At 39.8% G+C, this 21380-nt stretch overlaps 1 protein-coding gene across 2 annotated transcripts in view; it reads right to left on the bottom strand.

Moving 5' to 3' along the window:
- Window positions 1–1430: 1430 nt before the first annotated feature.
- Window positions 1431–21380, bottom strand: part of LOC139755486 (uncharacterized) — a 93534-nt gene continuing 73584 nt past the window's right edge. Inside the window, exons 3-4 of one of the 2 annotated variants that reach the window (XR_011714105.1) lie at window positions 2430–2544; window positions 1431–1699 (exon numbers count right to left, since the gene is read on the bottom strand). The gene's annotated coding sequence lies outside the window, so the exon portion shown is untranslated. Of the gene's footprint in view, window positions 1700–1883; window positions 2545–21380 lie in introns of those variants that run through there. The other variant, XR_011714104.1, reaches the window with a different exon arrangement.

Here is a 21380-nt window from a genome sequence, read left to right as displayed (position 1 = left end):
TAGCTTTTTCATTACAACCTTTATACGGATATAATCGATTTTGTAGTACTACTGTATAGTTAGCTCATGTAATGATTATAGCTACATTCCCAGAGAGAAAGATTGGCATCACAAGACAATACTCAACAGAAAATAATCTATCAGCAATATGAGCCTCCATGTGTTATCGCCTTTGGTATTTTCAGGAATATCAAGAAGTTCCATACCTCATGTGCCTCATCTAAAGGGAGTATGTTTGTAATGGCAGTGTTATGAAGGACATCATATGCAACAGAGATGTTCTAGGCATATGCTTATTTTGTTGTGTTACACAACACAGCAATCCTTCTTTTAAAGAACTCAAATGCTTGTACTATAATATTCCTTGCTCTACTGTGGTAAGCATTATAATTCTTCTCTATGTCTACACGTTGAACCAAGAAAGGAGTCAAGAGGTATAAGTGATAAATATCCATTTCCACCAAAAAGGAAGCCTCATTAAACACCATACTATAACCTTTGACAGAGTCCTGTCTCAGAGGAAACCCTAAAGTCATGCACTATCTGTTGTCTCAGAGGAAACCCTAAAGGCATGCACTATCTGACCAGCAACAACTAAACTTGTGAATTTCAGGGAAGCATCACAATTGCCCATTACATTAATAGGAAAACAATTCTTTCTGTACCAGTAAATTCAAGTATTTGGATTCTGGACTTTTGATGGGGAGTTCCATCAATGCAACCTATAATAAGAGGCATTCTGTAGTGCTGGAGGATTCCTACATCACTGTATCCCCACTGGGAACTGAATATAATCTGCAATTAGCAAGCAGAGAAAATTTGGAGACATCTGCAAAAATCTAAATTGTGCAGTCACCCAGCATCTGCTGGAAGTTCCCTGTAGCACAACAAGTAATGTCAGTTGTGAAATTCAGAGACCAGGAGCAAGAACCTGAATTAGTATCAACACTGAAAATATCAAAATCTACATTATTAGAATTTTGTAATTCAGTACAGGCTAAAACTACTGTAATACATGGTCAGGTGAATGGCAAGAAAATATTAATGTTTATGTCCTATGCGTAATAATACTATACACAGCTACAAATTTCACCTACATACATAGCTAAAACAACTAACTATACAGGTAAAGATCAATATGCTCCAAAATTTTACATGACTAAAAATATCTTGAGGGTGGGGGGATTAGTAAGCCTGTCCTCACCCACCACCATTCAGTACCCATCACAGGGGTGTATTACCATAGGGGAATAATTCATCAGTTACATATGTGATTACTGTCTCACAGTATAGACAGACAGTTGTTACTATTCCTGATATATGACTTATGTCATAATGTAGCATACTTGGGCTATGGCAGCAGTGCATGATTCATTTTGATGTTTTAAATCTATCTAGTATTCGAATCATGGATCAAATTTATTGATTATGGACCTGGTTCAAGACATGTTCCATTGTTGTTATGAACCATATCAGAGTCAACATGTGATGATCATTATGTTTATCATGCCATTCATCATGGAAACCTCAAAGGAAATGTGGGGAGCCATTGTAGCCCTTTACAATGAAGGTCAAAGCATTTCTGAAATTTTCCAGCAGGTTGGTGTACACTGGAATACCTTCTATGTGGATCAGGCAATATCACAAGACTGGGGCTACAGCTGATAGGCAACGGAGCTGCCAATCATGCAGCAAAACCCTGGAGGAGGACAAGATAGGTCAGTTATATTTGTAATCATGCCATATGGTGGCATTTAAGAAGCTAAGAGGGATGCAATCTGGCATCAATGCTGGTTGCATCCATGCTTCACAGGTTTAATGCCATCATAGCAGCAGGAGGTACTTACACATAACACAAATCAAATATAAACAACAAATTCATGTGTTCATTTCCTATATTTGGGTATTCATGCAAAACAATACAATAGTAGCACACACTTCTGACATCAATTCAGATGCTAATCAATATGAGTAGAAATAATATACCGTTACAGAACAAAACTGTTAAAGGAGGTAGCAACCACTTGTTGAACTTCATAGGCCACTACCAAAATGGAAGATAAAACTTTTGCAGGTTCGGTAAAACAGTAAATTTACTTTACATATTTTTCTTTGTTTAATTGTGGTTAAAATATATCAGTGTAAGTGAATTCATAAGGCTATTTACAATACTACAAACATGATTAATGAATACAACAGAAAATATTACAATAAATCAACATGTGGCATCCACATTAATACAGGGCTACATACCTCCAACCCAAATGGCCCTCATGTACCAATATTTATCAACCATGGCCTCATACTGATTCCCATAAAGTATGCACAAATAGTTATTTTAGCTCATATACTTGAAGCATCTTTATAGTAAAAATTTTGTAAACTTAAACACACTTTGTGAATCAATTTCAGTTTATTGTGCAACTTACATTACATAAAGACAGGAGTCATCACTGCATTCATTTTTCAAATTGGCAACTCAGACTTTTTTATGTTCCAAGGCTCCAGTCACGGATAAAAGTTCACATCAAGGCCAGGCCCTAACTGAAATATAGAGAAAATTATTAAATGGAAAAAACAAAAGACAATGAAAAGTATTTAAAAATTTTGGAGAAAATGAAAAACCTGTCTTTCAAAATGAGCCAGGTAATAGTTATTGGGAAAGACATGAGATGATAGAGAGTTTGAAAGCTCTAACGAATAGGGAAAGAAGCAGTTGTCAAAATGGCCCACCCTTGAGTTGCTGATGGCCATACAATAATCATCAGACACAGCAGCTTATCGAGCATTGCACGGTCTAGCTATTGGTGTGGGCACATAAGCAGCCAGCTCTCGAGAGCAAAAACCAAAGTAATACCTATTGAAGAGGGAAAGTGAACCAGCACTGCAGCACAAGGCAAAGGGGGGGGGGTCAAGTTTGGAAGTTAGCCTGGAACAGTTTATAAGGCAAATCGCTTTCCACTCAACAGTGTCAAGTAAGGATGCAGAGCTAGAACCACCCCAAATGTAAGAGCAGTACTCCATACAAGGATGAATCCATCACTTGTATAAACGTAATGACTGTTCAGAAGTTTCGACATCTAAACAGGACACCCACTTTCTTAGAGGCAGATTTACCTATCCCTGTAATGTGGGATTTCTAAAAAAGAGTGGGTGTTAGAGCAATACCAAGTATGTCCATTGAGTAAAGAGGTAGAATTACAGAACTGTCAAAGAAGAGATGAGAATTGTGAGGAGTTTTTGATACAGATAGGTAGAAATTGGGTCTTGAAGGCATTAAACTTAACAAGCTTTTGTGTACCCAACTGAGATATCCTGTGCAAGTCTGAGTTTACTGAGGAAGCTGTGTCAAGATGAGATGCAGATCAAGTGAGAGAAGAGGGAGTAGAATTAAAGGAAGTAGATGAATGTATTGTTGAGTCATCAGCGTATGAGTGCGTTGGATTATTTGTGAAGAGAAAATCATTGAATAAAAGGAGGAAAAGTGTAGGGGACAGGACAGAACCTTGAGGAACACTGCTGTTTATGGAGATAAGGGAGTGAGGCTGATCCACAAACAACCACAGAAATAGATCAGCTAGAGAGGAAGCTAGATATGAAGGATCAAAGTTAGGGAGGGAAGCCAAAAGAGGGGAGCTTAAACAAATATCAATTCTACATCATTTGTCTTCTCCGTTCGATTATTTTACTTTTTTCTGAAACAAACTGTTTAGTTAATCCTATGACAAATTATTGTTTACTATATCTTACAATTTTCTCTACCCTCATCCGAATGTTTATTTCACTCACCTCTTCTGTTCATTAAGGATGGTAATTGGTTTCTTATTTTTTTGCAAAAAATCATTAAAATATTCCTCTGAAAGCATGTAGCACTGCAGGTATTCTTAATCTACTTAAATCTTAGTGTGCTGAATGCATTCAGTTGTTCCCATTCCGCTATCTCCTACTATTGATATATGTTATGCTTGCATTCATGCTGATAGCACAACAAAACAAAAACAATGCCAATAAATTTTGGCAAAGCCACCAATGTAAAGAGAAAAAAATAGCATAACCATTAAATCTTCCTTAGAAGTCACCTAAACTAGAACATGACTGGTTTTCCTATTTACAGGTGGTCAAATCAGAGGTTTGTTGTGACTACCAAGTTCTGGTTGGGGCTATTTTTCATTTTTTAATTACATAATGTTTCTCTTGCTTTTCTTCTATGAAAAGACAGTAAAATGAGTATCCTCTGAAAGGTTCAGAAAAATTCTTATAGTAATGAGATTGCTGCCTGAAATTACACATTTACCAAATATTACTTTTAAATTGTTTTCTCAAGATTCTAATAATCAGAATGGTTATTATTGCAAAAAACTGGGGTATTCAAGTATTAAGTATGCATTGCTTTTCAATATAGGTTTATCATTATAAAACCTATGGGCTTTATTAGAAAAGGTTTGCTTAAGTTTTCATGATGTTTGTACCCTTCAATATCAATATCCCTCACCTTCATAGCCCTGTTCACTGTTGGTTGGGTCAAGATTGTTGGGGTCATAGATCCATGAATATTTCCCGTGGTGTAGCAGTTAGTGTTCCTGACCGTGATGCATTCATGAGCCACCCAGGGTCAAGTTCATAGGTTTGAATCCTGTTGCGGCAGTCGCTCAACATTCAACCCAGCTCTTCATTGATCCCTAGGGATTGGTCGATACAATATATGATTTTTTCTATTTTTTCTTTATCATACTTTGTCGCTGTTTGCCGCGTTGGCGAAGTAGCACAAGGAAACAGATGAAAGACTAGCCAAACACACCCACATACACATGTATGTACATAAACGCCCACACACGCACATATACATACCTATACATTTCAACGCATACATACATATACATACCTTCCTCCATTCCTGTCACTACCCCGCCACACATGAAATGGCAAGCCCGTCCCCATGCGCGCGTGCGAGGTAGCACTAGAAAAAGACAACAAAGCCACATTCATTCACACTTAGTCTCTAGCTATAATGTGTAAAGTACCAAAACCATAGCTCCCTTTCCAAATCCACGCCCCACAAAACTTTCTAGGGTGTACCCGAGACGCTTCACATGCCCTGGTTCAATCCACTGACAGCACATCAACCCCGGTATATCACATCATTCCAATTCACTCTATTCCTTCTACACCTTTCATGGTTGTTTAATTTGTTTATGGATGGGGTGGTTAGGGAGGTGAATGCAAGAGTTTTGGAGGGAGGGGCAAGTATGCAGTCTGTTGTGGATGAGAGGGCTTGGAAAGTGAGTCACTTGTTGTTCGCTGATGATACAGCGCTGGTGGCTGATTTGGGTGAGAAACTGCAGAAGCTGGTGACTGAGTTTGGTAAAGTGTGTGAAAGAAGAAAGCTGAGAGTAAAAGTGAAAAAGAGCAAGGTTATTAAGTTCAGTTGGGTTGAGGGACAAGTCAATTGGGAGGTAAGTTTGAATGAAGAAAAAGTGGAGGAAGTGAAGTGTTTTAGGTATCTGGAAGTGGATTTAGCAGTGGATGGAACCATGGAAGCGGGAGTGAGTCACGCGGGGGGGGGGGGGGGGGCGAAGGGTCTGGAAGCATTGAAAAATGTGTGGAAGGCGAGGATGTTATCTTGGAGAACAAAAATGGGTATGAATGAAGGAATAGTGGTTCAAACAATGTTACATGGTTGCGAGGCGTGGGCTATAGATAGTTTTGTGCTAAGAAGGGTGGATGTGTCGGAATTGAGATGTTTGAGGTGTGAGGTGGTTTGATCGAGTAAGTAATGAAAGGGTAAGAGATATGTGTGGTAATTAAAAGAAAGTGGTTGAGAGAGCAGAAGAGGTTCTATTCAAATGGTTTGGTCACATAGAAAGAATGAGTGAGGAAAGATTGACAGAGAGGATATATGTGTCAGAGGTGTAGGGGACGAGGAAAAGTGGGAGATCAAACTGAAGGTGTAAGGATGGAGTGAAAAAGATTTTCTGCGATCAGGGCCTGAACATGCGGGAGGATGTAAGGCGTGTAAAAAATAGAATGAATTGGAACGATGTGGTACACCAGGGTCGACGTGTTGTTAATGGATTGAACCAGGGCATTTGAAGCAAATGGAGTAAACCATGGGAAATTCTGTGTGGCCTAGATGTGGAAAGGGAGCTAAGGTTTCGGTGCATTACACATGACAGCTAGAGACTGAGTTTTAACAAATGTCGCCTTTGTTGTCTTTTCCTAGAGCTACCATGCACACGTGCATTGGGGGAGGGGGGGTGCCATTTCACAAGTGACGGGATGGCGACGTGAATAGATGAGGGCAGCAAGTATGAATATGTATATTTGTATATATGTATATGTCTATGCATATATATGTATGTTGTGGATGAGAGAGCTTGGAAGTGAGTCAGTTGTTGTTCGCTGTTGATACAGGGCTGGTGGCTGAATCAGGTGAGAAACTGCAGAAGCTGGTGACTGAGTTTGGTAAAGTGTGTGAAAGAAGAAAGCTGAGAGTATATGTGAATAAGAGCAAAGTTATTAGTTACAGTAGGGTTGAGGGACAAGTCAATTGGGAGGTAAGTTTGAATGGAGAAAAACTGCAAGAATTGAAGTGTTTTAGATATCTACGAATGGAATGGCAGCGGACGGAACCATGCAAGCAGAAGTGAGACACAGCGTGGGGGAGGGGACGAAAGTTCTGAGAACATTGAAAAATGTGTGGAAGGCAAGAACATTACCTCGAAAAGCAAAAATGGGTATGTTTGAAGAAATAGTGGTTCCAACAATGTTGTATGGTTGCAAGGCGTGGGCTATAGATAGAGTTGTGCAGAGGAAGGTGGATGTGTTGGAAATGACACGTTTGAGGACAATATGTGGTGTGAGGTGGTTTGATTTAGTAAGGAAATGGTGAGAGAGATGTGTGGTAATAAAAAGAGTGTTGTTGAGAGAGCGGAAGAGGGTATTTGAAATGGTTTAGTCACATGGAGAGAATGAGTGAGGAAAGATTGACCAAGAGGATATATGTGTCGGAGGTGGAGGGAACGAGGAGAAGTGGGAGACCAAATTGGAGGTGGAAAGATGGAGTGAAAAAGATTTTGTGTGATCGGGGCCTGAACATGCATGAGGGTGAAAGGCGTGCAAGAAATAGAGTGAATTGGAACGATGTGGTACACAGGGGTCGACGTGCTGTCAATGGGTTGAACCAGGGCATGTGAAGCGTCTGGGGTAAAGCATGGAATGTTCTGTGGGGCCTGTATGTAGAAAGGGAGCTATGGTTTCGGTGCATGATTAAATGACAGCTAGAGACTGAGTGTGAACGAATGTGCCCTTTGTTGTATTTTCCTTGCGCGACCTCGCGCACATGCAGGGGGAGCGGGTTGTCATTTCATGTGTGGCGGGCTGGAGACAGAAATAGATAAAGGTAGCAAGTATGAACTATATACATGTGTATATATGTACATATTTGTATATGTATACATATGTGTACGTCGAAATGTATAGGTATGTATATGTGGGTGTGTGGACGTGTATGTATATAGATCCGTATGTGGATGGGTTGGGCCATTCTTTTGTCTGTTTCCTTGCGCTACTTCGCTAACGCGAGATAAAGCGACAAAGTATAACAAATAAATATAGAAGATGTATATATATATATATATATATATATATATATATATATATATATGTATATATATATATATATATATATATATATATATATATATATATATATATATATTATATATATATATATATATATATATTATATATATATATATATATATATATATATATATATATATATATATATATATATATATATATATATATATATACATATATATATATATATATATATATATATATATATATATATATATATAATATATATATATATATATATATGTATATATATATATATATATATATATATATATATATATATATATATATATATGATTATTATTATTATTATTATTATTATTATTTTGCTTTGTCGCTGTCTCCCGCGTTTGCGAGGTAGCGCAAGGAAACAGACGAAAGAAATGGCCCACCCCACCCCCATACACATGTATATACATACACGTACACACACGCAAATATACATACCTATACATATCAATGTACACATATATATACAAACACAGACACATACATATATACACATGCACACAATTCACACTGTCTGCCTTTATTCATTCCCATCGCCAATTCGCCACACATGGAATAACATCCCCCTCCCCCCTCATGTGTGCGAGGTAGCGCTAGGAAAAGACGACAAAGGCCCCATTCGTTCACACTCACTCTCTAGCTGTCATGCAATAATGCCCGAAACCACAGCTCCCTTTCCACATCCAGGCCCCACAGAACTTACCATGGTTTACCCAGACGCTCCACATGCCCTGATTCAATCCATTGACAGCACGTCGAATCCCAGTATACCACATCGATCCAATTCATTTTATTCCTTGCCCGCCTTTCACCCTCCTGCATGTTCAGGCCCCGATCACGCAAAATCTTTTTCACTCCATCTTTCCACCTCCAATTTGGTCTCTCACTTTTACTTGCCTATACCTCTGAGATATATATCCTCTTGGTCAATCTTTCCTCACTCATTCTCTCCATGTGCCCAAACCATTTCAAAACACCCTCTTCTGCTCTCTCAACCATGCTCTTTTTATTTCCACACATCTCTCTTACCCTTACATTACTTACTCGATCAAACCACCTCACACCACATATTGTCCTCAAACATCTCATTTCCAGCACATCCACCCTCCTACGTACATCTCTATCCATAGCCCACGCCTCGCAACCATACAACATTGTTGAAACCACTATTCCTTCAAACATAGTCATTTTTCCTTTCGAAGATAATATTCTCGACTTCCACACATTCTTCAAGGCTCCCAGGATTTTCGCACCCTCCCTCACCCTATGATTCAATTCCGCTTCCATGGTTCCATCCGCTGCCAGATCCACTCCCAGATATCTAAAACACTCTACTTCCTCCAGTTTTTCTCCATTCAAACTTACCTCTCAATTGACTTGACCCTCAACCCTACTGTACCTAATAACCTTGCTCTTATTCACATTTACTCTTAACTTTCTTCTTTCACACACTTTACCAAACTCAGTCACCAGCTTCTGCAGTTTTCTCACATGAATCAGCCACCAGCGCTGTATCATCACGAACAACAATTGGACTCATTCCCAAGCTTCTCTCATCCCACAACAGACTTCATACTTGCCCCTCTTTCCAGGACCTTGCATTTACCTCCTTTACAATCCCCATCCATAAACAAATTAAAACCATGGAGACATCACACACCCCTGCGCAAACCTAACATTCACTGAGAACCAATCACTTTCCTCTCTTCCTACACGTACACATGCCATTACATCCTCGATAAAAACTTTTACATGCTGCTTCTAACAACTTGCCTCCCACACCCAATTATTCTTAATACCTTCCACATTAACTTTCAAAATGGGAAACAGAAGAAGGAGTCACGGGGGTAGTGATCATCCTCCTCGAAGGCTCAGAGTGGGGTGCCTAAATGTGTGTGGATGTAACCAAGATGTGAAAAAAGGAGAGATAGGTAGTATGTTTGAGGAAAGGAACCTGGATGTTTTGGCTCTGAGTGAAACGAAGCTCAAGGGTAAAGGGGAAGAGTGGTTTGGAAATGTCTGGGGAGTGAAGTCAGGGGTTAGTGAGAGGACAAGAGCAAGGGAAGGAGTAGCAATACTCCTGAAACAGGAGTTGTGGGAGTATGTGATAGAATGTAAGAAAGTAAATTCTCGATTAATATGGGTAAAATTGAAAGTTGATGGAGAGAGGTGGGTGATTATTGGTGCATATGCACCTGGGCATGAGAAGAAAGATCATGAGAGGCAAGTGTTTTGGGAGCAGCTAATTGAGTGTGTTAGCGGTTTTGATGCACGAGACCGGGTTATAGTGATGGGTGATTTGAATGCAAAGGTGAGTAATGTGGCAGTTGAGGGAATAATTGGTATGCATGGGGTGTTCAGTGTTGTAAATGGAAATGGTGAAGAGCTTGTAGATTTATGTGCTGAAAAAGGACTGATGATTGGGAATACCTGGTTTAAAAAGCGAGATATACATAAGTATACTTATGTAAGTAGGAGAGATGGCCAGAGAGCGTTATTGGATTACGTGTTAATTGACAGGCGTGCGAAAGAGAGACTTTTGGATGTTAATGTGCTGAGAGGTGCAACTGGAGGGATGTCTGATCATTATCTTGTGGAGGCTAAGGTGAAGATTAGTATGGGTTTTCAGAAAAGAGGAGTGAAGGTTGGGGTGAAGAAGGTGGTGAGAGTAAGTGAGCTTGGGAAGGAGACCTGTGTGGGGAAGTACCAGGAGAGACTGTGTACAGAATGGAAAAAGGTGAGAACAATGGAAGTAAGGGGAGTGGGGGAGGAATGGGATGTATTTAGGGAATCAGTGATGGATTGCGCAAAAGATGCTTGTGGCATGAGAAGAGTGGGAGGTGGGCTGTTTAGAAAGGGTAGTGAGTGGTGGGATGAAGAAGTAAGAGTATTAGTGAAAGAGAAGAGAGAGGCATTTGGACGATTTTTGCAGGGAAAAAATGCAATTGAGTGGGAGAAGTATAAAAGAAAGAGACAGGAGGTCAAGAGAAAGGTGCAAGAGGTGAAAAAAAGGGCAAATGAGAGTTGGGGTGAGAGACTATCAGTGAATTTTAGGGAGAATAAAAAGATGTTCTGGAAGGAGGTAAATAAAGTGCGTAAGACAAGGGAGCAAATGGGAACTTCAGTGAAGGGCGTAAATGGGGAGGTGATAACAAGTAGTGGTGATGTGAGAAGGAGATGGAATGAGTATTTTGAAGGTTTGTTGAATGTGTCTGATGACAGAGTGGCAGATATAGGGTGTTTTGGTCGAGGTGGTGTGCAAAGTGAGAGGGTTAGGGAAAATGATTTGGTAAACAGAGAAGAGGTAGTAAAAGCTTTGCGGAAGATGAAAGCCGGCAAGGCAGCAGGTTTGGATGGTATTGCAGTGGAATTTATTAAAAAAGGGGGTGACTGTATTGTTGACTGGTTGGTAAGGTTATTTAATGTATGTATGACTCATGGTGAGGTGCCTGAGGATTGGCGGAATGCGTGCATAGTGCCATTGTACAAAGGCAAAGGGGATAAGAGTGAGTGCTCAAATTACAGAGGTATAAGTTTGTTGAGTATTCCTGGTAAATTATATGGGAGGGTATTGATTGAGAGGGTGAAGGCATGTACAGAGCATCAGATTGGGGAAGAGCAGTGCGGTTTCAGAAGTGGTAGAGGATGTGTGGATCAGGTGTTTGCTTTGAAGAATGTATGTGAGAAATACTTAGAAAAGCAAATGGATTTGTATGTAGCATTTATGGATCTGGAGAAGGCATATGATAGAGTTGATAGAGATGCTCTGTGGAAGGTATTAAGAATATATGGTGTGGGAGGCAAGTTGTTAGAAGCAGTGAAAAGTTTTTATCGAGGATGTAAGGCATGTGTACGTGTAGGAAGAGAGGAAAGTGATTGGTTCTCAGTGAATGTAGGTTTGCGGCAGGGGTGTGTGATGTCTCCATGGTTGTTTAATTTGTTTATGGATGGGGTTGTTAGGGAGGTAAATGCAAGAGTCTTGGAAAGAGGGGCAAGTATGAAGTCTGTTGGGGATGAGAGAGCTTGGGAAGTGAGTCAGTTGTTGTTCGCTGATGATACAGCGCTGGTGGCTGATTCATGTGAGAAACTGCAGAAGCTGGTGACTGAGTTTGGTAAAGTGTGTGGAAGAAGAAAGTTAAGAGTAAATGTGAATAAGAGCAAGGTTATTAGGTACAGTAGGGTTGAGGGTCAAGTCAATTGGGAGGTGAGTTTGAATGGAGAAAAACTGGAGGAAGTGAAGTGTTTTAGATATCTGGGAGTGGATCTGTCAGCGGATGGAACCATGGAAGCGGAAGTGGATCATAGGGTGGGGGAGGGGGCGAAAATTTTGGGAGCCTTGAAAAATGTGTGGAAGTCGAGAACATTATCTCGGAAAGCAAAAATGGGTATGTTTGAAGGAATAGTGGTTCCAACAATGCTGTATGGTTGCGAGGCGTGGGCTATGGATAGAGTTGTGCGCAGGAGGATGGATGTGCTGGAAATGAGATGTTTGAGGACAATGTGTGGTGTGAGGTGGTTTGATCGAGTAAGTAACGTAAGGGTAAGAGAGATGTGTGGAAATAAAAAGAGCGTGGTTGAGAGAGCAGAAGAGGGTGTTTTGAAATGGTTTGGGCACATGGAGAGAATGAGTGAGGAAAGATTGACCAAGAGGATATATGTGTCGGAGGTGGAGGGAACGAGGAGAAGAGGGAGACCAAATTGGAGGTGGAAAGATGGAGTGAAAAAGATTTTGTGTGATCGGGGCCTGAACATGCAGGAGGGTGAAAGGAGGGCAAGGAATAGAGTGAATTGGAGCGATGTGGTATACAGGGGTTGACGTGCTGTCAGTGGATTGAATCAAGGCATGTGAAGCGTCTGGGGTAAACCATGGAAAGCTGTGTAGGTATGTATATTTGCGTGTGTGGGTCGTGTGTATGTACATGTGTATGGGGGGGGGTTGGGCCATTTCTTTCGTCTGTTTCCTTGCGCTACCTCGCAAACGCGGGAGACAGCGACAAAGTATAAAAAAAAAAAAAAAAAAAAAAAAAAAAAAAAAATATATATATATATATATATATATATATATATATATATATATATATATATATATATATATATATATATATATATACATATATGTATATATATATATATATATATATATATATATATATATATATATATATATATATATATTTTCTTTTCTTTCTTTCAAACTATTCGCCATTTCCCGCATAAGCGAGGTAGCGTTAAGTACAGAGGACTGGGCCTTTGAGGGAATACAATCACCTGGCCCAATTCTCTGTTCCTTCTTTTGGAAAATTGAAAAAAAAAAAAAAAAAAAAACGAGAGGGGAGGATTTCCAGCCCCCCGCTCCCTCCCCTTTTAGTCGCCTTCTACGACACGCAGGGAATACGTGGAAAGTATTCTTAATCCCCTATCCCCAGGGATAATATATATATATATATATATATATATATATATATATATATATATATATATATATATATATATATATATATATATATATATATATACGTATATATATATATATATATATATATATATATATATATATATATATATATATATATATATATATATATATATATATATATATATATTTTTTTTTTTTTTATACTTTCTCGCTGTCTCCCGCGTTTGCGAGGTAGCGCAAGGAAACAGACGAAAGAAATGGCCCAACCCCCCCCATACACATGTATATACATACGTCCACACACGCAAATATACATACCTACACAGCTTTCCATGGTTTACCCCAGACGCTTCACATGCCTTGATTCAATCCACTGACAGCACGTCAACCCCGGTATACCACATCGCTCCAATTCACTCTATTCCTTGCCCTCCTTTCACCCTCCTGCATGTTCAGGCCCCGATCACACAAAGTCTTTTTCACTCCATACATATATATATATATATATATATATATATATATATATATATATATATATATATATATATATATATATATATATATATATATATATATATATATATATATACGTATATATATATATATATATATATATATATATATATATATATATATATATATATATATATATATATATATATATATATATATATGTACTATGAAGTCTGTTGTGGATGAGAGAGCTTGGGAAGTGAGTCAGTTGTTGTTCGCTGATGATACAACGCTGGTGGCTGATTCATGTGAGAAACTGCAGAAGCTGGTGACTGAGTTTGGTAAAGTGTGTGAAAGAAGAAAGTTAAGAGTAAATGTGAATAAGAGCAACGTTATTAGGTACAGTTGGGTTGCGGGTCAAGTCAATTGAGAGGTAAGTTTGAATGGAGAAAAACTGGAGGAAGTAAAGTGTTTTAGATATCTGGGAGTGGATCTAGCAGCGGATGGAACCATGGAAGCGGAAGTGGATCATAGGGTGGGGGAGGGGGCGAAAATCCTGGGAGCCTTGAAGAATGTGTGGAAGTCGAGAACATTATCTCGGAAAGCAAAAATGGGTATGTTTGAAGGAATAGTGGTTCCAACAATTTTGTATGATTGCGAGGCGTAGGCTGTGAATAGAGTTGTGCGCAGGAGGGTGGATGTGCTGGAAATGAGATGTTTGACGACAATGTGTGGTGTGAGGTGGTTTGATCGAGTAAGCAACGTAAGGGTAAGAGAGATGTGTGGAAATAAAAAGAGCGTGGTTGAGAGAGCATAAGAGGATGTTTTGAAATGGTTTGGGCACATGGAGAGAATGAGTGAGGAAAGATTGACCAAGAGGATATATGTGTCGGAGGTGGAGGGAACGAGGAGAAGTGGGAGACCAAATTGGAGGTGGAAAGATGGAGTGAAAAAGATTTTGAGTGATCGGGGCCTGAACATGCAGGAGGGTGAAAGGAGGGCAAGGAATAGAGTGAATTGGATCGATGTGGTATACCGGGGTTGACGTGCTGTCAGTGGATTGAATCAGGGCATTTGAAGCGTCTGGGGTAAACCATGGAAAGCTGTGTAGGTATGTATATTTTGTGTGGACGTATGTATATACATATGTATGGGGGTGGGTTGGGCCATTTCTTTCGTCTGTTTCCTTGCGCTACCTCGCAAACGCGGGAGACAGCGACAAAGCAAAAAAAAAAAAAAAAGAAAATATATATATATATATATATATATATATATATATATATATATATATATATATATATATATATATATATATATATATTATCTATTTATTTATTTATTTTGCTTTGTCGCTGTCTCCCGCGTTAGCGAGGTAGAGCAAGGAAACAGACGAAAGAATAGCCCAACCCGCCAACATACACATGTATATACATACACATCCACACACGCAAATATACATACCTATACATTTCAATGTACACATATATATACACACATATATACATATATACACATGTACATGTACATACATATACATATATACACATGTATATAATTCATACTGTCTGACTTTATTTGTTCCCATCGCCACCTCACCACACATGGAATAACAACCCCCTCCCCCCGCATGTGTGCGAGGTAGCGCTAGGAAAAGACACCAAGGTCCCTATTCGTTCACACTCAGTCTCTAGCTGTCATGTAATAATGCACCAAAACCACAGCTCCCTTTCAACATCCAGGCCCCACACAACATTCCATGGTTTACCCCAGACGCTTCACATGCCCTGGTTCAATCCATTGACAGCACGTCGACCCCGGTATACCATATCGTTCCAATTCACTCTTTTCCTTGCACGCCTTTCACCCTCCTGCATGTTCAGGCCCCGATCACTCAAAATCTTTTTCACTCCATCTTTCCACCTCCAATTTGGTCTCCCACTTCTCCTCGTTCCCTCCACCTCTGACACATATATCCTCTTGGACAATCTTTCCTCACTCATTCTCTCCATATGACCAAACCATTTCAAAACACCCTCTTCTGCTCTCTCAAGCACACTCTTTTTATTTCCACACATCTCTCTTACCCTTACATTACTTACTCGATCAAACCACCTCACACCACATATTGTCCTCAAACATCTCATTTCCAGCACATCACCCTCCTGCGCACAACTCTATCCATAGCCCACGCCTCGCAACCATACAACATTGTTGGAACCACTATTCCTTCAAACATACCCATTTTTACATTCCGAGATAATGTTCTCGACTTCCAAACATTCTTCAAGGCTCACTTCCGCTTCCATGGTGCCATCCGCTGCCAGATCCACTCCCAGATATCTAAAACACTTTACTTCCTCCAGTTTTTCTCCATTCAAACGTACCTCCCAATTGACTTGACCCTCAACCCTACTGTACCTAATAACCTTGCTCTTATTCACATTCACTCTCAACTTTCTTCTTTCACACACTTTACTAAACTCAATCACCAGCTTCTGCAGTTTCGTACATGAATCAGCCACCAGCGCTGTATCATCAGCGAACAACAACTGACTCATTTCCCAAACTCTCTCATCCACATCAAACTGCATACTTGCCCCTCTTTCCAAAAACCCTTGCATTCACCTCCCTGACAACCCATCCATAAACGAATCAAACAACCACGGAGACATCACGCACCCCTGCCGCAAACCTACATTCACTGAGAACTAATCACTCTCCTCTCTTCCTATACATACACATACCTTACATCCTCGATAAAAACTTTTCACTGCTTCTAACAACTTGCCTCCCATACCATATATTCTTAAAACCTTCCACAGAGCATCTCTATCAACTCTATCATATGCCTTCTCCAGATCCATAAATGCTACATACAAATCCATTTGTTTTTCTAAGTATTTCTCACATACATTCTTCAAAGCAAACACCTGATCCACACATCCTCTACCACTTCAGAAACCACACTGCTCTTCCCCAATCTGATGCTCTGTACATGCCTTCACCCTCTCAATCAATACCCTCCCATATAATTTACCAGGAATACTCAACAAACTTATACCTCTGTAATTTAAGCACTCACTCTTATCCCCTTTGCCTTTATAAAATGGCACTATGCAAGCATTCCGCCAATCCCCAGGCACCTCACCATGAATCATACATACATTAAATAACCTTACCAACCAGTCAACAATACAGTCACCCTCTTTTTTAATAAATTGCTCTGCAATACCATCCAAACCTGCTGCCTTGCCGGCTTTCATCTTTCGTAAAGCTTTTGCTACCTCTCATCGATTTACTAAATCATTTTCCCTAACCCTCTCACTTTGCACACCACCTCGACCAAAACACCCTATATCTGCCACTCTATCATCAAACACATTCAACAAACCTTCAAAATACTCATCTCCTTCTCACATCACCACTACTTGTTATCACCTCCCCATTAGCCCCCTTCACTGAAATTCCTATTTGCTCCCTTGTCTTACGCACTTTATTTACCTCCTTCCAAAACATCTCTTTATTCTCCCTGAAATTTAATGATACTCTCTCACCCCAACTCTCATTTGCCCTCATTTTCACCTCTTGCACCTTTCTCTTGACATCCTGCCTCTCTTTTTTATACCTCTCCCAGTCATTTGCATTTTTTCCCTTGCAAAAATCGTCCAAATGCCTCTCTCTTCTCTTTCACTGTTAATCTTACTCTTCATCCCACCACTCACTACCTTTTCTAATCACTACTACTTGTTATCACCTCCTCATTAGCCCCCTTCACTGATGTTCAATATATATATATATATATATATATATATATATATATATATATATATATATATATATATATATATATATATATATATATATATTTGCTTTGCTTTGTCGCTGTCTCCCGCATTTGCGAGGTAGCGCAAGGAGACAGAAGAAAGAAATGGCAAAACCCACCCCTATACACATGTATATACACACACGTCCACACACGCAAACCTACACACCCATACATCTCAATGTACACATACATATACACACACAGACACATACATATATACCCATGCACACAATTCACAATGCCTGCCTTTATTCACATTCATCGCCACCTCGCCACACATGGAATACCATCCCCCTCCCCCTCGTGTGTGCGAGGTAGCGCTAGGAAAAGATAACAAAGGCCCCATTCGTTCACACTCAGTCTCCAGCTGTCATGCAATAATGCCCGAAACCACAGCTCCCTTTCCATATCCAGGCCCCACACAACTTTCCATGTTTTACCCCAGACGCTTCACATGCCCTGATTCAATCCACTGACAGCACGTCAACCCCGGTATACCACATCGATCCAATTCACTCTATTCCTTGCCCGCCTTTCACCCTCCTGCATGTTCAGGCCCCGATCACTCAAAATCTTTTTCACTCCATCTTTCCACCTCCAATTTGGTCTCCCAGTTCTCCTCGTTCCCTCCACCTCCGACACATATATCCTCTTGGTCAATCTTTCCTCACTCATTCTCTCCATGTGCCCAAACCATTTCAAAACACCCTCTTCTGCTCTCTCAACCACGCTCTTTTTATTTCCACACATCTCTCTTATCCTTACATTACTTACTCGATCAAACCACCTCACACCACACATTGTCCTCAAACATCTCATTTCCAGCACATCCACCCTCCTGCGCACAACTCTATCCATAGCCCACGCCTCGCAACCATACAACATTGTTGGAACCACTATTCCTTCAAACATACCCATTTTTGCTTTCCGAGATAATGTTCTCGACTTCCACACATTCTTCAATGCTCCCAGGATTTTCGCCCCCTCCCCCACCCTATGATTCACTTCCGCTTCCATGGTTCCATCCGCTGCCAGATCCACTCCCAGATATCTAAAACACTTTACTTCCTCCAGTTTTTCTCCATTCAAACTTACCTCCCAATTGACTTGACCCTCAACCCTACTGTACCTAATAACGTTGCTCTTATTCACATTTACTCTTAACTTTCTTCTTTCACACACTTTACCAAACTCAGTCACCAGCTTCTGCAGTTTCTCATATGAATCAGCCAAAAGCACTGTATCATCAGCGAACAACAACTGACTCACTTCCCAAGCTCTCTCATCCACAACAGACTTCATACTTGCCCCTCTTTCCAAAACTCTTCCATTCACCTCCCTATATATATATATATATATATATATATATATATATATATATATATATATATATATATATATATATATATATATATATATATACATATATATATATATATATATATATATATATATATATATATATATATATATATATATATATATATATATATATACATATACATATGTGATCCCTGGGGATAGGGGAGAAAGAATACTTCCCACGTATTCCCTGCGTGTCGTAGAAGGCGACTAAAAGGGAAGGGAGCGGGGTCTGGAAATCCTCCCCTCTCGTTTCTTTTTTTTTTTTTAATTTTCCAAAAGAAGGAACACAGAAGGGGGCCAGGTGAGGATATTCCCTCAAGGGCCCAGTCCTCTGTTCTTAACGCTACCTCGCTATTGCGGGAAATGGCGAATAGTATGAAAGAAAGAAAAAGAAATATATATATATATATATATATATATATATATATATATATATATATATATATATATATATATATATATATATATATACATATATATATATATATATATATATATATATATATATATATATATATATATATATATATATATATATATATATATATATATATATATACATATATATATATACATATATATATATATATATATATATATATATATATATATGTGAGAAACTGCAGAAGCTGGTGACTGAGTTTGGTAAAGTGTGTGAAAAAAGAAAGTTAAGAGTAAATGTGAATAAGAGCAAGGTTATTAGGTACAGTAGGGTTGAGGGTCAAGTCAATTGGGAGGTGAGTTTGAATGGAGAAAACTGGAGGAAGTGAAGTGTTTTAGATATCTGGGAGTGGATCTGGCAGAGGATGGAACCATGGAAGCGGAAGTGGATCATAGGGTGGGGGAGGGGGCGAAAATTCTGGGGGCCTTGAAGAATGTGTGGAAGTCGAGAACATTATCTCGGAAAGCAAAAATGGGTATGTTTGAAGGAATAGTGGTTCCAACAATGTTGTATGGTTGCGGGGCGTGGGCTATGGATAGAGTTGTGCGCAGGAGGATGGATGTGCTGGAAATGAGATGTTTGAGGACAATGTGTGGTGTGAGGTGGTTTGATCGAGTGAGTAACGTAAGGGTAAGAGAGATGTGTGGAAATAAAAAGAGCGTGGTTGAGAGAGCAGAAGAGGGTGTTTTGAAGTGGTTTGGGCACATGGAGAGAATGAGTGAGGAAAGATTGACCAAGAGGATATATGTGTCGGAGGTGGAGGGAACGAGGAGAAGAGGGAGAGCAAATTGGAGGTGGAAAGATGGAGTGAAAGGGATTTTGTGTTATCGGGGCCTGAACATGCAGGAGGGTGAAAGGAGGGCAAGGAATAGAGTGAATTGGAGCGATGTGGTATACCGGGGTTGACGTGCTGTCAGTGGATTGAATCAAGGCATGTGAAGCGTCTGGGGTAAACCATGGAAAGCTGTGTAGGTATGTATATTTGCGTGTGTGGACGTATGTATATACATGTGTATGGGGGGGGGGGGGTTTGGCCATTTCTTTCGTGTGTTTCCTTGCGCTACCTCGCAAACGCGGGAGACAGCGACAAAGTATAATAATATATATATATATATATATATATATATATATATATATATATATATATATATATATTATTTATTTATAATATTTTTCTTTGTCGCTGTCTCCCGCGTTAGCGAGGTAGAACAAGGAAAAGGACGAAAGTATGGCCCAACCCACCCCCATACACATGCATATACATACATGACCACACATGCCACTATACATACCTATACATCTCAACGTATACATATATATACACACACAGACATATACATATATACACATGTACATAATTCATACTGTCTGCCTTTATTCATTCCAATCGCCACCTCGCCACACATGAAATAAAAACCCCTCTCCCCCCACATCATTGAGAGGTAGCGCTAGGAAAAGAGAACAACAAAGGGCACATTCGTTCACACTCAGTCTCTAGCTGTCATGTACAGAAACCACAGCTCCCTTTCCACATCCAGGCCCCACAGAACTTTCCATGCTTTACCCCAGACGCTTCACATGCCCTGGTTCAATCCATTGACAGCACATCGACCAAGGTATACCACATCGTTCCAATTCACTCTATTCCTTGCACGCCTTTCAACCTCCTATATGTTGAGACCCCGATCACTCAAAATCTTTTTCACCCCATCTTTCCACCTCCAATTTGGTCTTACACTTTTACCTCCCTCCACCTCTGAGATATATATCCTCTTGGTCAATCTTTCCTCACTCATTCTCTCCATGTAACCAAACCATTTCAGATACGCTCTTCCGCTCTCTCAATCACACTCATTTTATTTCCACACATCTCTCTTACCCTATTATTACTTACTCGATCAAACCACCTCACACCACATATTGTTCTCAAACATCTCATTTCCAGCACATTCACCCTCCTCCGCACAAGTCTATCCATAGCCCACGCCTCGCAACCATATAACATTGCTGGAACCACTATTCCTTCAAACATACCCATTTTTGCTTTCCAAGATAATGTTCTCGACTACCACACATTCTTCAACGCTCCCAGAATATGATTCACTTCCGCTTCCATGGTTCCATCCGCTGCCAAATCCACTACCAGATATCTAAAGCACTTCACTTACTCCAGTTTTTCACCATTCAAACTTCCCTCCCAATTGACTTGTCCCTCAACCCTACTATAC

This window comes from Panulirus ornatus, chromosome 19 (assembly GCF_036320965.1).
Source record: "Panulirus ornatus isolate Po-2019 chromosome 19, ASM3632096v1, whole genome shotgun sequence".
Classification (NCBI taxonomy): Eukaryota; Metazoa; Arthropoda; class Malacostraca; order Decapoda; family Palinuridae; genus Panulirus; species Panulirus ornatus.
This window is presented reverse-complemented; position numbering and strand designations above follow the sequence as displayed.